This window comes from Calliopsis andreniformis, unplaced genomic scaffold (genome assembly GCF_051401765.1).
Source record: "Calliopsis andreniformis isolate RMS-2024a unplaced genomic scaffold, iyCalAndr_principal scaffold0363, whole genome shotgun sequence".
In the NCBI taxonomy this organism is placed as follows: Eukaryota; Metazoa; Arthropoda; class Insecta; order Hymenoptera; family Andrenidae; genus Calliopsis; species Calliopsis andreniformis.
Window position 1 is genome coordinate 158,740 of NW_027480772.1, and position 16,957 is coordinate 175,696.

Genomic DNA, 16,957 nt, shown 5'->3' on the forward strand with positions numbered 1-16,957 from the left:
TTCATAGATATGATATATATGATTGATATATTTATGATTCATATATATGATATATATGATTGATATATATATGATTGATATATATGATATATATGATTGATATATATATGATTGATATATATGATATATATGATTGATATATATGATATATATGATTGATATATATGACATATATGATTGATATATATGATATATATGATTGATATATATGATACATATGATTGATATATATGATATATAGGATGGATATATAAATGATTGATATATATATGATTGATATATATGATATATATGATTGATATATATATGATTGATATATATATGATTGATATATATATATGATTGATATATATGATATATATGATTGATATATATGATATATATGATTGATATATATGATTGATATATATGATATATATGATTGATATATATGATTGATATATATGATATATATTATTGATATATATGATATATATGATATATATGATTGATATATATGATATATATGATTGATATATGTGATATATGTGATTGATATATATGATATATATGATTGATATATATGATATATATGGTTGATATATATATGATTGATATATATGATATATATGATTGATATATATGATATATATGATTGATATATATATGATTGATATATATGATATATATGATTGATATATATATATATATATATATATGATTGATATATATATATATATATATATGATTGATATATATATATATATATGATTGGTATATATGATATATATGATTGATATATATATGATTGATATATATGATATATATGATTGATATATATATGATTCATATATATGATATATATGATTGATATATATGATATATATTATTGATATATATGATATATATGATTGATATATATGATATATATGATTGATATATGTGATATATATGATTGATATATATGATATATATGATTGATATATATATGATTGATATATATGATATATATGATTGATATATATATGATTGATATATATGATATATATGGTTGATATATATATGATTGATATATATGATATATATGATTGATATATATGATATATATGATTGATATATATGATATATATGATTGATATATATACGATTGATATATATATGATATATATGATTGATATATATACGATTGATATATATGATATATATGATTGATATATATACGATTGATATATATGATATATATGATTGTTATATATATGATATATATGATTGATATATATACGATTGATATATATGATATATATGATTGATATATATTATATATATGATTGATATATGTGATATATATGATTGATATATATTATATATATGATTGACATATATGATATATATTATTGATATATATGATATATATTATTGATATATATGATATATATTATTGATATATATGATATATATGATTGATATATATGATATATATGATTGATATATATATGATTGATATATATGATATTGTTACATCCGGCCTTCACCTGGTCCCCTTTTCCGTTGTCAATAAGCGAGAAATGCTGATGCATTTCACAACATTGTTATGAGAGCGAGTGTAACTGACACCGCCGAGCTGATGTAAGAAAATAACAGATAAGCGTTTTCCTTTTGGGTATTACGAAGAATGACCCAAAAGGAATATTATAAAGAGCAGGCGAGCCAATCGATCGACGGTCTTTTGTTGGAGTCATTTAGAGTCGTTAGAGTCCTGTAAATCAGGCTCAGCCACCCGGAGATCAGAGCGAATCTCTGACCATCGCCGCGACGCGAGAATTGTAACATCGTAACAGTGAGGGCGTAACGCGTAGCAACGGAATATCGCGTAAAGAGTCGAGGGGAATAGTTAAGAATTCCGCGCAGTTCGAATCCGCCATCTCTTGACCGCGTAGAGTGACTCCGCGAAGTACAAAGTAGAGAAGTGCGCGAGACGAAGGAACTAGCAACGCGAAGCAACCCCGAGCGACCCGCGACCGGCTACACAGCCGAGGTGGCGTCCGCAACTTTATACTCACAAACCTAAGAAGAAGGGGTTGGTATGTAAACAACGAACTACCACATACATTTACAATTGTTAAACCCAAACAAGCAATACAGTTCACTTTCCATCCTCCCCGTCCCTTATTTATAAGAGAAAGTTTACTCAACGTGTGCTTTAGCACTTTAAAAGAGCAAGAACCCCTAAGGGTGATCTCTGCCGCTCGAGGTCACCACCGTGTAGTTAGGACGTAACAATATATATGATTGATATATATATGATTGATATATATGATATATATGAATGATATATATGATATATACGATTGATATATATGATATATATGATTGATATATATATGATTGATATATATAATATACATGATTGATATATATATGATTGATATATATGATATATATGATTGATATATATGATATATATGATTGATATATATGATATATATGATTGATATATATATGATTGATATATATGATATATATGATTGATATATATGATATATATGGTTGATATATATATGATTGATATATATGATATATATGATTGATATATATGATATATATGATTGATATATATATGATTGATATATATGATATATATGATTGATATATATATATATATGATTGATATATATATATATATGATTGGTATATATGATATATATGATTGATATATATATGATTGATATATATGATATATATGATTGATATATATATGATTCATATATATGATATATATGATTGATATATATGATATATATGATTGATATATATGATATATATGATTGATATATATGATATATATGATTGATATATATGATATATATGATTGATATATATGATATATATGATTGATATATATGATATATATGATTGATATATATGATTGATATATATGATATATATGATTGATATATATGATATGTATGATATATATGATTGATATATATGATATATATGATTGATATATGTGATATATGTGATTGATATATATGATATATATGATTGATATATATGATATATACGATTGATATATATGATATATATGATTGATATATATGATATATATGATTGATATATATGATATATATGATTGATATATATATGATTGATATATATATGATTGATATATATGATATATATGATTGATATATATGATATATATGGTCGATATATATATGATTGATATATATGATATATATGATTGATATATATGATATATATGATTGATATATATGATATATATGATTGATATATATACGATTGATATATATATGATATATATGATTGATATATATACGATTGATATATATGATATATATGATTGATATATATACGATTGATATATATGATATATATGATTGATATATATATATGATATATATGATTGATATATATACGATTGATATATATGATATATATGATTGATATATATACGATTGATATATATGATATATATGATTGATATATATATACGATTGATATATGTGATATATATGATTGATATATACGCGATTGATATATATGATATATATGATTGATATATATACGATTGATATATATGATATATATGATTGATATATATACGATTGATATATATGATATATATGATTGATATATATGATATATATGATATATATGATTGATATATGTATGATTGATATATATGATATATATGATTGATATATGTGATATATATGATTGATATATATGATATATATGATTGATATATATGATATATATGATTGATATATATGATATATATGTATATATGATTGATATATATGATATATATTATTGATATATATGATATATATGATTGATATATATGATATATATGATTGATATATGTGATATATGTGATTGATATATATGATATATATGATTGATATATATGATATATACGATTGATATATATGATATATATGATTGATATATATGATATATATGATTGATATATATGATATATATGATTGATATATATATGATTGATATATATATGATTGATATATATGATATATATGATTGATATATATATGATTGATATATATGATATATATGGTTGATATATATATGATTGATATATATGATATATATGATTGATATATATGACATATATGATTGATATATATACGATTGATATATATGATATATATGGTTGATATATATATGATTGGTATATATGATATATATGATTGATATATATATATATGATTGATATATATGATATATATGATTGATATATATATGATTCATATATATGATATATATGATTGATATATTTATGATTCATATATATGATATATATGATTGATATATATATGATTGATATATATGATATATATGATTGATATATATATGATTGATATATATGATATATATGATTGATATATATGATATATATGATTGATATATATGACATATATGATTGATATATATGATATATATGATTGATATATATGATACATATGATTGATATATATGATATATAGGATGGATATATAAATGATTGATATATATATGATTGATATATATGATATATATGATTGATATATATATGATTGATATATATGATTGATATATATATATGATTGATATATATGATATATATGATTGATATATATGATATATATGATTGATATATATGATTGATATATATGATATATATGATTGATATATGTGATATATATGATTGATATATGTGATATATGTGATTGATATATATGATATATATGATTGATATATATGATATATACGATTGATATATATGATATATATGATTGATATATATGATATATATGATTGATATATATATGATTGATATATATCATATATATGATTGATATATATGATATATATGATTGATATATATTATATATATGATTGATATATATGATATATATGATTGATATATATTATATATATGATTGATATATATGATATATATGATTGATATATATATGATTGATATATATGATATTGTTACATCCGGCCTTCACCTGGTCCCCTTTTCCGTTGTCAATAAGCGAGAAATGCTGATGCATTTCACAACATTGTTATGAGAGCGAGTGTAACTGACACCGCCGAGCTGATGTAAGAAAATAACAGATAAGCGTTTTCCTTTTGGGTATTACGAAGAATGACCCAAAAGGAATATTATAAAGAGCAGGCGAGCCAATCGATCGACGGTCTTTTGTTGGAGTCATTTAGAGTCGTTAGAGTCCTGTAAATCAGGCTCAGCCACCCGGAGATCAGAGCGAATCTCTGATCATCGCCGCGACGCGAGAATTGTAACATCGTAACAGTGAGGGCGTAACGCGTAGCAACGGAATATCGCGTAAAGAGTCGAGGGGAATAGTTAAGAATTCCGCGCAGTTCGAATCCGCCATCTCTTGACCGCGTAGAGTGACTCCGCGAAGTACAAAGTAGAGAAGTGCGCGAGACGAAGGAACTAGCAACGCGAAGCAACCCCGAGCGACCCGCGACCGGCTACACAGCCGAGGTGGCGTCCGCAACTTTATACTCACAAACCTAAGAAGAAGGGGTTGGTATGTAAACAACGAACTACCACATACATTTACAATTGTTAAACCCAAACAAGCAATACAGTTCACTTTCCATCCTCCCCTTCCCTTATTTATAAGAGAAAGTTTACTCAAGGTGTGCTTTAGCACTTTAAAAGAGCAAGAACCCCTAAGGGTGATCTCTGCCGCTCGAGGTCACCACCGTGTAGTTAGGACGTAACAATATATATGATTGATATATATATGATTGATATATATATGATTGATATATATGATATATATGATATATATGATTGATATATATGATATATATGATTGATATATATGATATATATGATTGATATATATATGATTGATATATATATGATTGATATATATGATATATATGACTGATATATATATGATTGATATATATGATATATATGGTTGATATATATATATGATTGATATATATGATATATATGATTGATACATATATGATTGATATATATGATATATATGATTGATATATATATGATTGATATATATGATATATATGATTGATATATATACGATTGATATATATGATATATATGATTGATATATATATGACTGATATATATAATATATATGATTGATATATATATGATTGATATATATGATATATATGATTGATATATATGATATATATGATATATATGATTGATATATATGATATATATTATTGATATATATGATATATATGATTGATATATATGATATATATGATTGATATATGTGATATATGTGATTGATATATATGATATATATGATTGATATATATGATATATACGATTGATATATATGATATATATGATTGATATATATGATATATATGATTGATATATATGATATATATGATTGATATGTATGATATATATGATTGATATATATATGATTGATATATATGATATATATGGTTGATATATATATGATTGATATATATGATATATATGATTGATATATATGACATATATGATTGATATATATACGATTGATATATATGATATATATGGTTGATATATATATGATTGGTATATATGATATATATGATTGATATATATATATATATATATATATATATATAATATATATATATATATATGATTGATATATATGATATATATGATTGATCTATATATGATTCATATATATGATATATATGATTGATATATTTATGATTCATATATATGATATATATGATTGATATATATATGATTGATATATATGATATATATGATTGATATATATATGATTGATATATATGCTATATATGATTGATATATATGATATATATGATTGATATATATGACATATATGATTGATATATATGATATATATGATTGATATATATGATACATATGATTGATATATATGATATATAGGATGGATATATAAATGATTGATATATATATGATTGATATATATGATGTATATGATTGATATATATATGATTGATATATATGATATATATGATTGATATATATATATGATTGATATATATGATATATATGATTGATATATATGATATATATGATTGATATATATGATTGATATATATGATATATATGATTGATATATATGATATATATGATTGATATATATTATATATATGATTGATATATATGATATATATGATTGATATATATGATATATGTGATTGATATATATGATATATATGATTGATATATATGATATATATGATTGATATATATGATATATATGATTGATATATATGATATATATGATTGATATATATGATATATATGATTGATATATATGATATATATGATTGATATATATGATATATATGATTGATATATATGATATATATTATTGATATATATGATATATATGATTGATATATATGATATATATGATTGATATATGTGATATATGTGATTGATATATATGATATATATGATTGATATATATGATATATACGATTGATATATATGATATATATGATTGATATATATGATATATATGATTGATATATATGATATATATGATTGATATATATGATATATATGATTGATATATATATGATTGATATATATGATATATATGATTGATACATATGATATATATGGTTGATATATATATGATTGATATATATGATATATATGATTGATATATATGATATATATGATTGATATATATACGATTGATATATATATGATATATATGATTGATATATATACGATTGATATATATGATATATATGATTGATATATATACGATTGATATATATGATATATATGATTGATATATATATGATATATATGATTGATATATATACGATTGATATATATGATATATATGATTGATATATATACGATTGATATATATGATATATATGATTGATATATATATACGATTGATATATGTGATATATATGATTGATATATACGCGATTGATATATATGATATATATGATTGATGTATATACGATTGATATATATGATATATATGATTGATATATATACGATTGATATATATGATATATATGATTGATATATATGATATATATGATATATATGATTGATATATGTATGATTGATATATATGATATATATGATTGATATATGTGATATATATGATTGATATATATGATATATATGATTGATATATATGATATATATGATATATATGATTGATATATATGATATATATTATTGATATATATATGATATATATGATTGATATATATGATATATATGATTGATATATGTGATATATGTGATTGATATATATGATATATATGATTGATATATATGATATATACGATTGATATATATGATATATATGATTGATATATATGATATATATGATTGATATATATGATATATATGATTGATATATATATGATTGATATATATATGATTGATATATATGATATATATGATTGATATATATATGATTGATATATATGATATATATGGTTGATATATATATATGATTGATATATATGATATATATGGTTGATATATATGATATATATGATTGATATATATGATATATATGATTGATATATATGATATATATGATTGATATATATGATATATATGATTGATATATATGATATATATGATTGATATATATGATTGATATATATGATATATATGATTGATATATATGATATGTATGATATATATGATTGATATATATGATATATATGATTGATATATGTGATATATGTGATTGATATATATGATATATATGATTGATATATATGATATATACGATTGATATATATGATATATATGATTGATATATATGATATATATGATTGATATATATGATATATATGATTGATATATATATGATTGATATATATATGATTGATATATATGATATATATGATTGATATATATGATATATATGGTCGATATATATATGATTGATATATATGATATATATGATTGATATATATGATATATATGATTGATATATATGATATATATGATTGATATATATACGATTGATATATATATGATATATATGATTGATATATATACGATTGATATATATGATATATATGATTGATATATATACGATTGATATATATGATATATATGATTGATATATATATATGATATATATGATTGATATATATACGATTGATATATATGATATATATGATTGATATATATACGATTGATATATATGATATATATGATTGATATATATATACGATTGATATATGTGATATATATGATTGATATATACGCGATTGATATATATGATATATATGATTGATATATATACGATTGATATATATGATATATATGATTGATATATATACGATTGATATATATGATATATATGATTGATATATATGATATATATGATATATATGATTGATATATGTATGATTGATATATATGATATATATGATTGATATATGTGATATATATGATTGATATATATGATATATATGATTGATATATATGATATATATGATTGATATATATGATATATATGTATATATGATTGATATATATGATATATATTATTGATATATATGATATATATGATTGATATATATGATATATATGATTGATATATGTGATATATGTGATTGATATATATGATATATATGATTGATATATATGATATATACGATTGATATATATGATATATATGATTGATATATATGATATATATGATTGATATATATGATATATATGATTGATATATATATGATTGATATATATATGATTGATATATATGATATATATGATTGATATATATATGATTGATATATATGATATATATGGTTGATATATATATGATTGATATATATGATATATATGATTGATATATATGACATATATGATTGATATATATACGATTGATATATATGATATATATGGTTGATATATATATGATTGGTATATATGATATATATGATTGATATATATATATATGATTGATATATATGATATATATGATTGATATATATATGATTCATATATATGATATATATGATTGATATATTTATGATTCATATATATGATATATATGATTGATATATATATGATTGATATATATGATATATATGATTGATATATATATGATTGATATATATGATATATATGATTGATATATATGATATATATGATTGATATATATGACATATATGATTGATATATATGATATATATGATTGATATATATGATACATATGATTGATATATATGATATATAGGATGGATATATAAATGATTGATATATATATGATTGATATATATGATATATATGATTGATATATATATGATTGATATATATGATTGATATATATATATGATTGATATATATGATATATATGATTGATATATATGATATATATGATTGATATATATGATTGATATATATGATATATATGATTGATATATGTGATATATATGATTGATATATGTGATATATGTGATTGATATATATGATATATATGATTGATATATATGATATATACGATTGATATATATGATATATATGATTGATATATATGATATATATGATTGATATATATATGATTGATATATATGATATATATGATTGATATATATGATATATATGATTGATATATATTATATATATGATTGATATATATGATATATATGATTGATATATATTATATATATGATTGATATATATGATATATATTATTGATATATATGATATATATTATTGATATATATGATATATATGATTGATATATATGATATATATGATTGATATATATATGATTGATATATATGATATTGTTACATCCGGCCTTCACCTGGTCCCCTTTTCCGTTGTCAATAAGCGAGAAATGCTGATGCATTTCACAACATTGTTATGAGAGCGAGTGTAACTGACACCGCCGAGCTGATGTAAGAAAATAACAGATAAGCGTTTTCCTTTTGGGTATTACGAAGAATGACCCAAAAGGAATATTATAAAGAGCAGGCGAGCCAATCGATCGACGGTCTTTTGTTGGAGTCATTTAGAGTCGTTAGAGTCCTGTAAATCAGGCTCAGCCACCCGGAGATCAGAGCGAATCTCTGACCATCGCCGCGACGCGAGAATTGTAACATCGTAACAGTGAGGGCGTAACGCGTAGCAACGGAATATCGCGTAAAGAGTCGAGGGGAATAGTTAAGAATTCCGCGCAGTTCGAATCCGCCATCTCTTGACCGCGTAGAGTGACTCCGCGAAGTACAAAGTAGAGAAGTGCGCGAGACGAAGGAACTAGCAACGCGAAGCAACCCCGAGCGACCCGCGACCGGCTACACAGCCGAGGTGGCGTCCGCAACTTTATACTCACAAACCTAAGAAGAAGGGGTTGGTATGTAAACAACGAACTACCACATACATTTACAATTGTTAAACCCAAACAAGCAATACAGTTCACTTTCCATCCTCCCCTTCCCTTATTTATAAGAGAAAGTTTACTCAAGGTGTGCTTTAGCACTTTAAAAGAGCAAGAACCCCTAAGGGTGATCTCTGCCGCTCGAGGTCACCACCGTGTAGTTAGGACGTAACAATATATATGATTGATATATATATGATTGATATATATATGATTGATATATATGATATATATGATATATATGATTGATATATATGATATATATGATTGATATATATGATATATATGATTGATATATATATGATTGATATATATATGATTGATATATATGATATATATGACTGATATATATATGATTGATATATATGATATATATGGTTGATATATATATATGATTGATATATATGATATATATGATTGATACATATATGATTGATATATATGATATATATGATTGATATATATATGATTGATATATATGATATATATGATTGATATATATACGATTGATATATATGATATATATGATTGATATATATATGACTGATATATATAATATATATGATTGATATATATATGATTGATATATATGATATATATGATTGATATATATGATATATATGATATATATGATTGATATATATGATATATATTATTGATATATATGATATATATGATTGATATATATGATATATATGATTGATATATGTGATATATGTGATTGATATATATGATATATATGATTGATATATATGATATATACGATTGATATATATGATATATATGATTGATATATATGATATATATGATTGATATATATGATATATATGATTGATATGTATGATATATATGATTGATATATATATGATTGATATATATGATATATATGGTTGATATATATATGATTGATATATATGATATATATGATTGATATATATGACATATATGATTGATATATATACGATTGATATATATGATATATATGGTTGATATATATATGATTGGTATATATGATATATATGATTGATATATATATATATATATATGATTGATATATATGATATATATGATTGATCTATATATGATTCATATATATGATATATATGATTGATATATTTATGATTCATATATATGATATATATGATTGATATATATATGATTGATATATATGATATATATGATTGATATATATATGATTGATATATATGCTATATATGATTGATATATATGATATATATGATTGATATATATGACATATATGATTGATATATATGATATATATGATTGATATATATGATACATATGATTGATATATATGATATATAGGATGGATATATAAATGATTGATATATATATGATTGATATATATGATGTATATGATTGATATATATATGATTGATATATATGATATATATGATTGATATATATATATGATTGATATATATGATATATATGATTGATATATATGATATATATGATTGATATATATGATTGATATATATGATATATATGATTGATATATATGATATATATGATTGATATATATTATATATATGATTGATATATATGATATATATGATTGATATATATGATATATGTGATTGATATATATGATATATATGATTGATATATATGATATATATGATTGATATATATGATATATATGATTGATATATATGATATATATGATTGATATATATGATATATATGATTGATATATATGATATATATGATTGATATATATGATATATATGATTGATATATATGATTGATATATATGATATATATTATTGATATATATGATATATATGATTGATATATATGATATATATGATTGATATATGTGATATATGTGATTGATATATATGATATATATGATTGATATATATGATATATACGATTGATATATATGATATATATGATTGATATATATGATATATATGATTGATATATATGATATATATGATTGATATATATGATATATATGATTGATATATATACGATTGATATATATGATATATATGATTGATACATATGATATATATGGTTGATATATATATGATTGATATATATGATATATATGATTGATATATATGATATATATGATTGATATATATACGATTGATATATATATGATATATATGATTGATATATATACGATTGATATATATGATATATATGATTGATATATATACGATTGATATATATGATATATATGATTGATATATATATGATATATATGATTGATATATATACGATTGATATATATGATATATATGACTGATATATATACGATTGATATATATGATATATATGATTGATATATATATACGATTGATATATGTGATATATATGATTGATATATACGCGATTGATATATATGATATATATGATTGATGTATATACGATTGATATATATGATATATATGATTGATATATATACGATTGATATATATGATATATATGATTGATATATATGATATATATGATATATATGATTGATATATGTATGATTGATATATATGATATATATGATTGATATATGTGATATATATGATTGATATATATGATATATATGATTGATATATATGATATATATGATATATATGATTGATATATATGATATATATTATTGATATATATGATATATATGATTGATATATATGATATATATGATTGATATATATTATATATATGATTGATATATATGATATATATGATTGATATATATGATATATGTGATTGATATATATGATATATATGATTGATATATATGATATATATGATTGATATATATGATATATATGATTGATATATATGATATATATGATTGATATATATGATATATATGATTGATATATATGATATATATGATTGATATATATGATTGATATATATGATATATATTATTGATATATATGATATATATGATTGATATATATGATATATATGATTGATATATGTGATATATGTGATTGATATATATGATATATATGATTGATATATATGATATATACGATTGATATATATGATATATATGATTGATATATATGATATATATGATTGATATATATGATATATATGATTGATATATATGATATATATGATTGATATATATATGATTGATATATATGATATATATGATTGATACATATGATATATATGGTTGATATATATATGATTGATATATATGATATATATGATTGATATATATGATATATATGATTGATATATATACGATTGATATATATATGATATATATGATTGATATATATACGATTGATATATATGATATATATGATTGATATATATACGATTGATATATATGATATATATGATTGATATATATATGATATATATGATTGATACATATACGATTGATATATATGATATATATGATTGATATATATACGATTGATATATATGATATATATGATTGATATATATATACGATTGATATATGTGATATATATGATTGATATATACGCGATTGATATATATGATATATATGATTGATGTATATACGATTGATATATATGATATATATGATTGATATATATACGATTGATATATATGATATATATGATTGATATATATGATATATATGATATATATGATTGATATATGTATGATTGATATATATGATATATATGATTGATATATGTGATATATATGATTGATATATATGATATATATGATTGATATATATGATATATATGATATATATGATTGATATATATGATATATATTATTGATATATATGATATATATGATTGATATATATGATATATATGATTGATATATGTGATATATGTGATTGATATATATGATATATATGATTGATATATATGATATATACGATTGATATATATGATATATATGATTGATATATATGATATATATGATTGATATATATGATATATATGATTGATATATATATGATTGATATATATATGATTGATATATATGATATATATGATTGATATATATATATGATTGATATATATGATATATATGGTTGATATATATATATGATTGATATATATGATATATATGGTTGATATATATATATGATTGATATATATGATATATATGATTGATATATATGACATATATGATTGATATATATACGATTGATATATATGATATATATGGTTGATATATATACGATTGATATATATGATATATATGATTGATATATATACGATTGATATATATGATATATATGATTGATATATATGATATATATGATATATATGATTGATATATGTATGATTGATATATATGATATATATGATTGATATATGTGATATATATGATTGATATATATGATATATATGATTGATATATATGATATATATGATATATATGATTGATATATATGATATATATTATTGATATATATGATATATATGATTGATATATATGATATATATGATTGATATATGTGATATATGTGATTGATATATATGATATATATGATTGATATATATGACATATATGATTGATATATATGATATATATGATTGATATATATGATACATATGATTGATATATATGATATATAGGATGGATATATAAATGATTGATATATATATGATTGATATATATGATATATATGATTGATATATATATGATTGATATATATGATATATATGATTGATATATATATATGATTGATATATATGATATATATGATTGATATATATGATATATATGATTGATATATATGATTGATATATATGATATATATGATTGATATATATGATATATATGATTGATATATATTATATATATGATTGATATATATGATATATATGATTGATATATATGATATATGTGATTGATATATATGATATATATGATTGATATATATGATATATATGATTGATATATATGATATATATGATTGATATATATGATATATATGATTGATATATATGATTGATATATATGATATATATTATTGATATATATGATATATATGATTGATATATATGATATATATGATTGATATATGTGATATATGTGATTGATATATATGATATATATGATTGATATATATGATATATACGATTGATATATATGATATATATGATTGATATATATGATATATATGATTGATATATATGATATATATGATTGATATATATACGATTGATATATATGATATATATGATTGATATATATGATATATATGATTGATATATATGATATATATGATTGATATATATGATATATATGATTGATATATATTATATATATGATTGATATATATGATATATATTATTGATATATATGATATATATTATTGATATATATGATATATATGATTGATATATATGATATATATGATTGATATATATATGATTGATACATATATGATTGATATATATGATATATATGATTGATATATATATGATTGATATATATGATATATATGATTGATATATATACGATTGATATATATGATATATATGATTGATATATATATGACTGATATATATAATATATATGATTGATATATATATGATTGA